This window comes from Sus scrofa, chromosome 10, assembly GCF_054392235.1.
Source record: "Sus scrofa isolate SSC_HxYL_T2T_F1_AM1 chromosome 10, Sscrofa_HxYL_maternal_Yorkshire_Landrace_v2.0, whole genome shotgun sequence".
Taxonomy (NCBI): domain Eukaryota; kingdom Metazoa; phylum Chordata; class Mammalia; order Artiodactyla; family Suidae; genus Sus; species Sus scrofa.
In genome coordinates this window covers 54,028,851-54,040,324 of record NC_139392.1, presented here as the reverse complement: position 1 = coordinate 54,040,324, position 11,474 = coordinate 54,028,851, and the positions used below count along the sequence as shown (strand labels likewise).

The 11,474-nt window shown below is 39.1% G+C and overlaps 1 protein-coding gene across 47 annotated transcripts in view; it reads left to right on the top strand.

Annotated features, from left to right (window-relative positions):
* Positions 1-3,377: 3,377 nt before the first annotated feature.
* Positions 3,378-11,474, top strand: part of AOPEP (aminopeptidase O (putative)) — a 396,587-nt gene continuing 388,490 nt past the window's right edge. For 39 of the 47 annotated variants that reach the window (XR_014817672.1, XR_014817669.1, XR_014817663.1 and 36 more), the window contains exon 1: positions 3,378-3,435. The gene's annotated coding sequence lies outside the window, so the exon portion shown is untranslated. Of the gene's footprint in view, positions 3,523-11,474 lie in introns of all 47 variants that reach the window. The other 8 variants (XR_014817671.1, XR_014817668.1, XR_014817657.1 and 5 more) reach the window with 1 other exon arrangement.

The following is an 11,474-nucleotide window of genomic DNA, read 5'->3' as shown; positions in this document are numbered from 1 at the left end:
TAACCCACTGAATGGGGCCAGGGATCGAACCTGCATCCTCAGGGATTCTTAACTCACTGAGCCACAACGGGAACTCCAATTCCAGTTCTTTTACACATAAACTTTACACTGAAGTTATAATCCAGTATTATTTTTCTCTTCATGAAATATAATAACCCTTAGAGCTTCCGACATTATGAACTTTCTTTTGTGGTTAATTAACCAAGGCCATTTTTTTTTCTGCATAAACTTTGTAGACCTAAATTTTGACGTTTTTGATTTTCAATCAACTTTTAATAAATGACAAACTTTACTGTGTTTTTCTCAGTTTTCCAGTTTTCAGTGTTACCAATCAGTTCTTCTTCAGTCAGTTTTTTTTTCCATAAGAAAACTTTGTCCAGTTTTAGTCAGTGTTAATTCCATTTTGCATTGATTATTTTTATCAAGCCCAGTTTTTCCTGTCAACCTGATCACAATATCTTTGTTATTTAAATAGCTAGGCAAGCAACAACTGAAAAAATTATAGGTAACTATCTGATAAGTTTGGTGAGTTAATGAAACAGAATTTTACAATGGAACAGATCCTAGGACTCAGCTAGTTCAAGCCTCTCATTTAACAGGTGAAACAAACTGGATGTAGTGAGGTCAAATAACCTACCCAGAAAGAGATAAGGAAGGCTTGAGCAAAGGCAGTGATCAGTTAGGACAGAGGCGATGGGCAGATGGGGTAGATATTGAGGAAAGCAAGATCAGGACATGTTTGGTTGGACTGTGGGATGAAGGACAGGAACAAGACCGCAATGATCCTGAATTTCATGAGGGGGTGACTTGATGGGTATAGAGGCATCAACTGAGAAAAAGAATACTTACGTAGGTTAGGTTTGGGGGCGGGTGGATAATGGGTTCAATTTGATTGATTGATTGATGATTGATTGAGTCTTTTTAGGGCCGCACGTGTGGCACATGGAAGTTCCCAGGCTAGGGGTCGAATTGGAGCTGCAGCTACCAGCTTATACCACAGCCACAGCAATGCCAGATCCGTGCCGCATCTGCCACCAACACCACAGCTCATAGCAATGCTGAATCCTTAACCCACTGAATGAGGCCAGGGATCCAACATGTGTCCTCATGGATATGAGTCATGTGTGTTCCTGCTGCGCCACAACGGGAACTTCCTTCAATAAGAAATTTTTAAAAGGTTTGGGTGGTGAGATAGACTTGGGAGTCAATCACCTTAAGGGTGATAGTCACTTGAGAGTAGACAAAATTGACATCTTGGGGCAATATCCATCAAGAAGGCAACGTTGTAGGTTGCAGGCTTCAGCTAGCTTACAGGTATGTTTTATTTGGTCCAAAAAATAGTTTGACAAAATTCAAATTAGTGACTAACATTTGAAATTTGAGAGATTTCACATATCCATATATGGGTTTCTCTTTAAAAATGGGAGGATCTGATATCACTGGGCAAAATTCCTGGTTGGCAAAAATAAATGAGAGCTGAGTGGGGACCATCAGCTGCAGTTCTCCAGAGTCTCTATTCCTGAGCCTCACTCCTTGGTGTTTCCTGCCAAAGGCACTGTGGGGTTTTGTGTTTGCCCCTGATGTAGCATAAGAAGATCAGAGGTAAAGAGATAAGGAAAAGGAAAAGAAAGAGAAGCCCCTTAATGGAAACTGAGGGGAAACAGTCAGAAACATAAGAGGGCTTGGTAACAATGAAGCAAAGGGATCAGGGTTGGAAGGAGGAGGATCCAATCTTGTGAAGTATTAGACATTGTCTTAGTTATATTATCCAGCTATTTGCACAAGCCCAAAGTTTAGGAGTCATTTTTGACAACTTTATTTTTCTTATGGCCTTATTTAATGGATGTCCAAGTCTGTAATATCTACTTCCAAATTATTCCTTAAATTTAATTTATTCCTCTCATTTCTTACCTGATCATTGCAAAAGCAACTATTCTCTCTGCATCCTTTCTTGTCTCCAAATTGCTGTTATACACAGCAGCCAGGGTGATGTCACAAAACCAGATCCTGTCACTCACATGTTTGGAACTCTGACTTGCTGAGCTCATTTTTCATTCTTCCAGGGGAAGCCTAGCCTACTTCCTCACTTTTGCAAGGGCACCACCACATTCTGTCCCCTCCCCGGTAGTTTTTGAACCTGTTGCTCCTTCTCTTGGTTGCTCTTACTACAGATCTTCAGAGCTAGCTTCTTCCCTTCTCAGTTCAAGGAGCCTCTTCATAGGGCACTTCCTTGTGATCCTTCCTTTAGTTTCTAAATAATTCACATCAACTTTTTGGTTTTTCAGTGCATATGGAAGTTATGTTTACACCATACTGTAGTCTGTTAAGCGTGCAATAGCATTATCTCAAAAAAAACCTTAATTAAAAATAGTTTGTTGCTAAAAAAGCTAACTATTATTACTAGTAATCTTTTTTTTTTTTTTTTTTTTTTTTTTTTTGTCTTTTTGCCTTTTTCTGGGGTCGCACCTGCGGCAGATGGAGGTTCCCAGGCCAGGGGTCTAATTGGAGATGTAGCCGCCAGCTTAGGCCAGAGCCACAGCAACACGGATCTGAGCCGAGTCTGCAACCTACACCACAGCTCAGGGCAACGCCGGATCCTTAACCCACTGAGCAAGGCCAGGGATCGAACCCGCAACCTCATGGTTCCTAGTTGGATTCGTTAACTACTGAGCCATGACGGGAACTCCACAAGTAGTATTTTTAAACAAATGGCTGCATTTGTGGCACATGGACGTTCGGAGCCAGAGGTTGAGCCACAGCCAATGCAGAAGCAACGCCATGTAGTTATGCTGTGAGCCACAAGGGAAGTCCCTAACCATTACTTGACAATGGCAGAGTTGCCACAAACCTTCAGTTTGCTAAAACTGCAATACCTGTAAAGTGAAACAAAGTGAAGTGCAATAAAACAAGGTATGTCTAAAATATCTTTGTTGAGTTATTCAATGTTTGCTTTCTCAACAAAATGGTAATGTCCATGAAGTTAGAATAGCGTCTATTTCGTCATCGCTGTACCCCAGATTCTATCTATGACAGTGCTTGCCTGGGACACAGTAGGACTTTAATATTGTGGTGGAACGAACAAGTATGTAGACAGATATACAAAAGGCATAGCAAAATAAAGAATAAAAAGTCCATGTCTGCATTTCAATAACATTTTTTTTTTCTTAAGTGCCTATAAGGTTTTGCAATTGGGAATAGCTGGGTAAGAGGGAATCCCTGCAAAACCCAAACTAATTTCTCTTTCGCTCCTTCCTAAACCAGAGGGAGCTCCGCGCCTGCGCAGACCTCCACTCCCCCCGCCTCTTCCCAAGGGGGCGGGGTCAGGCCTGCTCCAGCCCAGGCGCGCGAGGATGACGTCACTCGGCGCGTGCCCGGGTAGCCCGTGGTAACACCTAATCAGCGGAAGTGGAGACCCGTGGCAGGCGGCTGAGACAGGTAACCTATGTGCTCCCTGTTGGGTCCCTGCCTGTCTCTCCTGCGGCACTGAGATGGTGGCGGGGTCGGCAGCGTCCCACCTTGAAGGTGACCGGGAGCCCGCCCCTACCTTCATCTTTCTTGAACAGCGGGGTCCCCATTCCTCTCAGTCCTCCAAACTCCTGAGGCTGAACCCGGTCTGGGGACTGGGCTGAGCGGGCTCCTCTTCTCCGCCTCCTCCCTCGGCGTTGCTGTGGGCTCTGAAGGGCCTCTCCTTGGTGGCTCAGACCTTTTCTCAGACTGAAGTTGCCTCCTCCTTCCTCTCTTACCTCCAGGCCCACCTCACCTGCTTCTTTCCGCTCCTAGCCCCACGGTGCTAATCTCCAGTCTTGTTTAAGGAGACAGAAATTTCCTCTTCTGTCCTTTTTCTCTTGCAGTGATACCTAGCTACCTCCCCTCCTGCCTGAGAATCCGTACTGAGAGCTCCAAGTTTTGAGTTGAGTTCTTGTGTTCCTAAGGAGCATTCGTTCTCCATCAGTGTGGAGTTTTGCTTATTAAGTAAGGCATGTATTTATTGGCTGAGGGGGTGGTGCAATAATGTGAACAGTTATTGTGATAATAGATGGTTCACATGGCATCCAGTTAACTGTTGAGATAGATAAAACATTTATAGCCTTTCCTTAAAACGCTGCTGTCCCCGTATTTCTTTTTGGTTTTCAAGTAATGATGCTTAATCAATTATCCTTGCAAGGGTAGCCTTCAAAATAAATAAGCAGCAGAACCCTATTGAAAATGTTTTGACCGCCAACAATTAATAAGTTTCGTATTATTGATAAAGGACTATGGGTTATTACAAAACCAACCAGAACAGATGTGGGAGGAGACACAGGATTCTGATATTTTTTTATCTCATAGATGCTTTGGTTTTATATTTTCTTGTATTTTTAGTACATCCCATTTTTGCATAGAGCATATGGTACTTATTCTAATTCTGAGAAGCCCGTGAATGACTTGACAGTTGGTAAGATTAGGCTCTTATATTTGGGGGACAAGGTAGAAAAGATCGGAGAATAATAGTAGTCATTCATTATTGGCCAGCAGCTATATTCCGGGAACTCTTTTCCACACTTTGCAGGTGTTTCTTCCTTAGCTTACACAAGAACCTGGTGAGTTAGGAATTAGTATCTTCAGTTTATAGAGAAGGAACTTTGGTTCAGTTTTAGTTTAACTTTCCAAAAGTTCATAGTAACTATACAGTGTAGACAAGCTTGATTACAGATCTAAGTATGGCTTGAAAGCCTGTACTTTTTAAATAACTCTACCATGAGTGATCAAATTCTGAGCTTTTTACAATAATGAGACATAATTCTATGAGTTTATTCACTCATCCAAATGTTTTGACACTGTCTAATATATTTAGTATTAGGTTCTCATATACCTAGAATCAAAACACCTGGAAAGCTTAATTTATTTATGACCCCCCTACACTCACACACATACCCCACATACATATCCTACTTTTCTTTAAGAATGAGATAAATGGCAAATAAGATTGCTCAGTACCTTTCTGTTTGGGGCTCTGAGGGAATGAGTAATTTTTTTTTTTTTTTTTTTTCCTTTTTAACAGCCGCACCTGTGGCATATGGAAGTTCCAGTGCTAGGAGTCAGATTGGAGCTGCAGCTGCAGGTTTGTGCCACAGCCACACCACCACAAGATTTGAGCCTCTTCTGTGATTTATACCACAGCTTGTGGTCACACTGGATCCTTAACTCACTGAGTGAGTCCAAGGATCAAACCTCATGGATACTATGTCTGATTGTTAACCCACTGAGCCACAACAGGTACTCTGATTTTTTTTTAATCTTATTTTATTGAAGTATAGTTGGCTTACAATGTTGTGTTAATTGCTGAAGTATAGCAAAGTGATTCAGGTATACAAATATATATTCTTTTTCATATTCTTTTCCATTATGGTTTAGCACAGGATATTGAATGTAGTTCCTTGTGCCGTACAATAGGGCCTTGTTGTTTATCCATCCTGTATGTAATAGTTTGCCTGTGCTATTCCCAAATTCCCAGTCCTTCCCTCCCCCTCACCCTACCCCTTGGCAACTGTAAGTTTTTTCTCTATGTCTGTGAGTCTGTTTCTGTTTAGTATATATGTTCATTTGTGTCATATTTTATCATATAATGATATCACATGATTTTGTCTTTCTTTTTTTAACTTAGTATAAGTTCCAGGTCCGTCCATGTTGCTGCAAATGACATTATTTCATTCCTTTTTATGGCTGAGTGGTATTCCATTGTGTATATGTGTGTGTGTGTGTACACACACACACTGCCTCTTTTTTAATTGTTAGGTTTTAATTATTTATTTTATTTTATTTTATTTTTTTCTGCACCGGTGGTGTGTGGAATTACCCAGCCAGGGACTGAACCAGCACCACAGCAGTGATAACACCGAATCATTAACTACTTGGCCACCAGGGAAGTCCTTTAAATTTTTTTTTAAATTTGTATTTATTTATTTTTATTGTTATTTTATATATCACATCTTCTTAATCCATTCCTCTGTCAGGGGACATTTAGGTTGTTTCCATGCCTTGGCTATTGTAAATAGTGCTGCTATGAACACAGGGGTGCATGTATCTTTCTGAATTATAGTTTTGTCTGGATATGCCAGGAGTAGGATTGACAGATCCTAGGACAACTCTATTTTTAGTTTTTTGAGGAACCTCCTTACTGTTTTCCATGGCGGCTGCACCAATTTACAGAGCGTGAGTAATTTTGGACAGTTGAAAGTTTTACCCCTTTAAGAAGTGAAAATTATTGAAGGTTTTGGGTGGAAAATTTTGAAATGCTCTAAATAATTCTTTGCCCTCTTAAATAGTAAGCATACTGAACATATTTTAACCTTCCCTTAGTCTCAGAGTAGTCATTATAAATCTCATTTATTGTTGTGTTGTACTATGATGATTTTCTCAGAGCTTTTGTTATATTTGACACCCCCCCAGATACTTTGTATTTTGAGTTTTCTTATACTTTATGTAGTCTATTCCTTATTATCACCAAGAGATTGTAAATCATAGCAATTAAAAATAAGGACTGGGAACCACACTTGGTAGATTCAGATCCTTGCTCTGCCACTTACTAGCAGGACAGTGAGCCCAGATAGGTTAGTTGACCCCTCTACACCTCAGTTTCCTCATTCATAAAATGGGAATGATCAGAATACTTATTGTCTGAGATTGTTAGGAGGGTAATGTGAGTTAGTAGTATATGTAAAGAAGTTACAACAAACTGGGCATATTGTAAGAGCCATATAAGTGTTTGCTAATATTATTAGTCTGGTTTTGGCCTTTCATTCTTTGAATATTGCATTTGAGTTCTTTGAAAATTGTATTTTTAAAGTTTTAATTTAATTTAATCTTTGTTTTTGTTTTTCGTTTTTGGTTGCGGCATGCAGTGACTTGATGTGGGATCTCAGTTCCCAGACTAGGCACTGAACCCAGGCTGTGGTGGTGAAAGCACTGAATCCTAACCACTAGACCACTAGGGCACTTGCTGAAACATTTTTTTAAATTGATTTTTATTTTTTAAAAGTGAGGTATAGTTGATTTACAATGTTCCGTCAGTTTCAGGTGTACTGCACAGTGATTCAGATATATACTTTTTCAGATTTTTCTCTAAGTTATAATATCTATGCTATACAGTAGGTCCTTTTTATTTATCTATTCTGTATATATAGTAGTGTGTATCTGTTAATCTCAAGTTCCTAATTTGTCCCCCTTTCCCCTTTGGTAACCATAAGTTTGTTTTCTATTTCTGTGAGTCTTTTTCTGTTTTGGAAATAAGTTCATCTGTATCCTTTTTTTTTTTTAGATTCCACATGTGATATTATATGATATTTGTCTTTCTTTGTTTGATGTACTTCACTTAATATAGTAATCTTAAGTTGCATCCATGTTGCTGCAGATGGCATTATTCCATTCCCTTTTCGTGGCTGAGTAATATTCCACTGTATAAATATACCACATCTTCTTAATCCATTTCGCTGTCAGTAGACCTTTAGGTTGCTTCCATATCTTGGCTGTTGTAAATAGTGCTGCCATGAATATTGGGGTGCTTGTATCTTTTCTGATTAGAGTTTTCATCTTTTCTGGATATATGCCCAGGAGTGGGTTGCAGCGTATAGTAAATGTTTTTAGTTTTTTAAGGAACCTGTACCAATTTATATTCCCACCAACAGTATAGGAGGGTTCCCTTTCTCCACACTCTCAAGCATTTGTTATTTGTAGATTTTTTTGCTGATGGCCATCCTGACTGGTGTGAGGTGATACCTCACTGTAGTTTTGTAGTTTTGATTTGTATTTCTCTATGAAAATTGTTATTCTTTGAATGGTATTTGCTATGTGGTACTTACAAGTTTATTAGAGAATTAAATTATCCTAACTAGAATCCCTTATCCTAAGCCATAGATTAATTTATTAAATTCACTTTCATTGTGTCTTTGTAATACAGTATGCCTTTTTCTTAGAGTGTTTGGAGTAGAGATTTCAAATATTTCTCTTTATTATATGTATCAAATATATTTTTGAATATATATATGTAGGTTTATTTCTGCGCTGTCTGTTCTGTTGGTCATGTGTCTGTTTTTGTGTGAACAATGCCTCTTGAAACTTCACGTTTCATATGTGGTATGAACTTAACACCTGGTGATTTGATTTGACTGTGTGAGTTCCTACAGGATCAAGATGGAGATATCAACTGAAATAACACTGTTATTGAGCTATGAACAAAATACCTGGTAACAGTGTTAAATTGGAGCTTAAGCATACATTATGGTGTTATTTTTATTCTCATCTAATATTTAGTCAAAAAATAGTAAGGAAAGTAGTACCAATGATAACATTATCTAGTATTTCTGTAATTTTTACAGTATGGTAAGCATTGTTCCAAGCAATTTACCCATGTACTATCATTGTTCTGTTTTACAGATAAAGAAACTGAGGCACAGAGGAATTAAATGAATTGTTTAAATTCTGAGGCTGGGAAGTGGTGAAATTGGGATTTGAACCCAGGCTGTGGGTTCTAGGGTTGATTTATTTTAAACTTTGAATTGACCATTAGGTCATGATCAACTTTGCAGTGTAAATTGTCTTGCCTGCCACACTTTCTCTACCCTGTTCTTTGAAATGATCTTTAAAAAAGAATATTACTTCTGAGGTTAGCAGGCAGTGGAAGAGCAACTGAACCCAAACTGTCAAAAAGGTAACAGGTGCTTCTCATTTGAATAGGGTGATAGCATTTTGATGGAATTCAGCCTGCATTTTCATAGCTTAGTTCATATCATCTTTTCCTGAGAGCCTTGTTTTTGAAAAGGAGCAGATTCTAAAACTTTTTTATGATCTCATATTGTATATATTGTGTTGATGTTTGACTTTAGATATTGTGCAATTCCCATACTGGTGTTCTGTGGGTAGAAAGAGCTTTTTGTTCATAAAGTTATTCTTGACTGTCAGTGTGGTTTATAGCACACTCATTTTGTTGCTAACTCATTACTCTGTGTTGCTTGATTCCTGAAGAAATTACTTTGAAATAGCATTTTTATATACATAATCAGTTTCATTATACTTTTTTCTTGGCTCTTTCTTTTGCTTACATTTTATTTCTTTGACACTTGGAATCGAAGGTTTAGATTTTTGAAACTGATGGAAATCAGGATGTTCTCAGTATATTTTGGCAGCAAAGGGGACATATCAGCCTGTTTCTTTTGGCACCAATAATATCTTGCAAGTATGGTGTATATTTGGAAGTAGGAACTGTCTGAGTAATGTCTTATAGAAATAGAATTATAGAATGAATGTTAAGAGTTCAGAGGTCCTTAGGTATATCCTTTTTACCCTTCATTTATCAGTTGGAAATCTGAAGCTTGAGATGATTAAATGATTTGTCTGCATTTACACAGTATTAGAATCCATTTTTTAAATGGTATGCCAGTATTCTGTGTTCTTTTGAATCATACCTCATTGTATTTGTGTAGTATTCTCTCTCTCTCTTTTTTTTTTTTTTTTTTTTTTTTTTTTTGCTTTTTAGGGCTGCACTCGTGGCATATGGAGGTTCCAAGGTTAGGGGTCTAATCGGAGCTGCAGCTGCCAGCCTACACCATAACCACAGCAGTGCCAGATCAAAGCCACATCTGTGACCTACACCATAGCTCACGGCAACATTGGATCCTTAACCCACTGAGCGAGGCCAGGGATTAAACCCACAACCTCAGAGTTCCTAGTCGGATTCATTTTCACTGCGCTATGACAGGGACTTCTGTATTTGTGTGGTATTCTTACTTATGAGAACTCCAAGTTTTTTTTTTTTTTTACTCATTTATACTTATTTATGATTCTTATAATAATATGTCTGGGTAAGAGATAATGACATGAAGTAGGTTGCAGAGAGAATGAACTGATATGATGGATCCAAGAGATACTTTGATTAAACTGATAGGACTTTGCAGTTGTTTATGTGTAGGATGATTCCCAGGATTTTAGTGTGCTTAACTGGGTAACTGGTGATGTCGTTCATTAGGAAAACTTAGATCAGGTCTAGAAGTAGGATTCAAAGTGACTAGAGCATACACTGCACAGACAAGTGAGCAAGATTGAAGCTAGAAGTACAGGACACACCAACGTCTAAGAAGTGGGAGAAGGAGAGGTCAAAGAGGTATGGAGAGAATGGTATTGCAGATACCAAAAGAGGAGAAAATTTTAAGGAGGGCATGGTAATTTGTGTTAATGCTCCATGATTAAGGACTGAAAGCACCCACTGAAGCTGATAACTAGGAAGTCATTTGTTTCCACTGTGGCGCTTGTGGCTTAGCAGGGATGGGAGTAGTGAGAGGTAGTCTGAAAGAGAGATGGAGCAATGGACAGGAGTGAAGAGGCATTTGGCTTTCAGGAGAGGGATGGGGAAGGAAAGGTTTTTGTTCATTTTTTACTTTTTTCTTTAAAAAAAGATTGGGACCTTTACTTATTTCTGAGGTGGAAAAGGGCTGGGAAAGAGGATGACGTTGAGATAGATGCCTTAGGGTGATGGATAACTGATGAAGCAGGATCCAGGAGGAGACCAAGAGAGATGGCATCCAGAGCAGTGGCATCCAGAGATCAGAGTTTGCTGGGGCAGGAAGGAACTTCTTCCTAAGAGGGGTGGGAAGAAGGGTGGGGATGTTAGCTGTGGGTTTGTCATATACGGCCTTTATTATGTTGAGGTATATTCCCTCTGCGCCTACTTTCTGAAGAGTTGCTTTTTTTTTAAAATCATGAATGAATGTTGAACTTTATCAGAAGCTTTTTCTGCATCTATGGAGATGATCATGTGATTGTTATTCTTCAGTTTGTTCATGTAGTGGATCATGTTGACGAAGGTATAGATATTGAAAAGTGCTTGCATCCCTGGGATAAATCCCACTTGATTATGGTGTATAATCCTTTTAATGTATTGTTGGAGTCGGTTTGCTGGTACTTTGTGGGTTTTTTTGTTTTTGTTTCTGTTTCGCTTTTTCGGGCCACATCTGTGGCATATGGAAGTTCCCAGCCTAGGGGTCACATCGGAGCTGCTGCTGCCGGTCTACGCCACAGCCACAGCAGCACCAGATCTGAGCCATATCTGCAACCTACACCACAGCTCATGGCAGCTCTGGATCCTTCACCCATTGAGTGAGGGCCAGGGATCGAACTTGCAGTCTCACAGATTCTAGTTGGATTTCTTACCACTGAGCCACAACAGGAGCTCCTGCTAGTATTTTGTTAAGGAGTTTTTCATCTATATTCAAAAGGAATTTTGACAGGTGTCTATTGCCGTTTTGTTCATTGTTTTCTGGTTGCTTTTGTGTTTTGTTGTTGTTCCTTTCTTCTTTTGCTCTCTTCCTTCTTGATTTGATGACTATCTTTAGTATTGTGTTTGGATTCTTGTGTGTGTGTGTGTGTGTGTGTATCAATTCCAGGTTTTTGGGTTGTAGTTACCATGAGGGTCATATATAACAACCTCTGTATATGTGGTTATT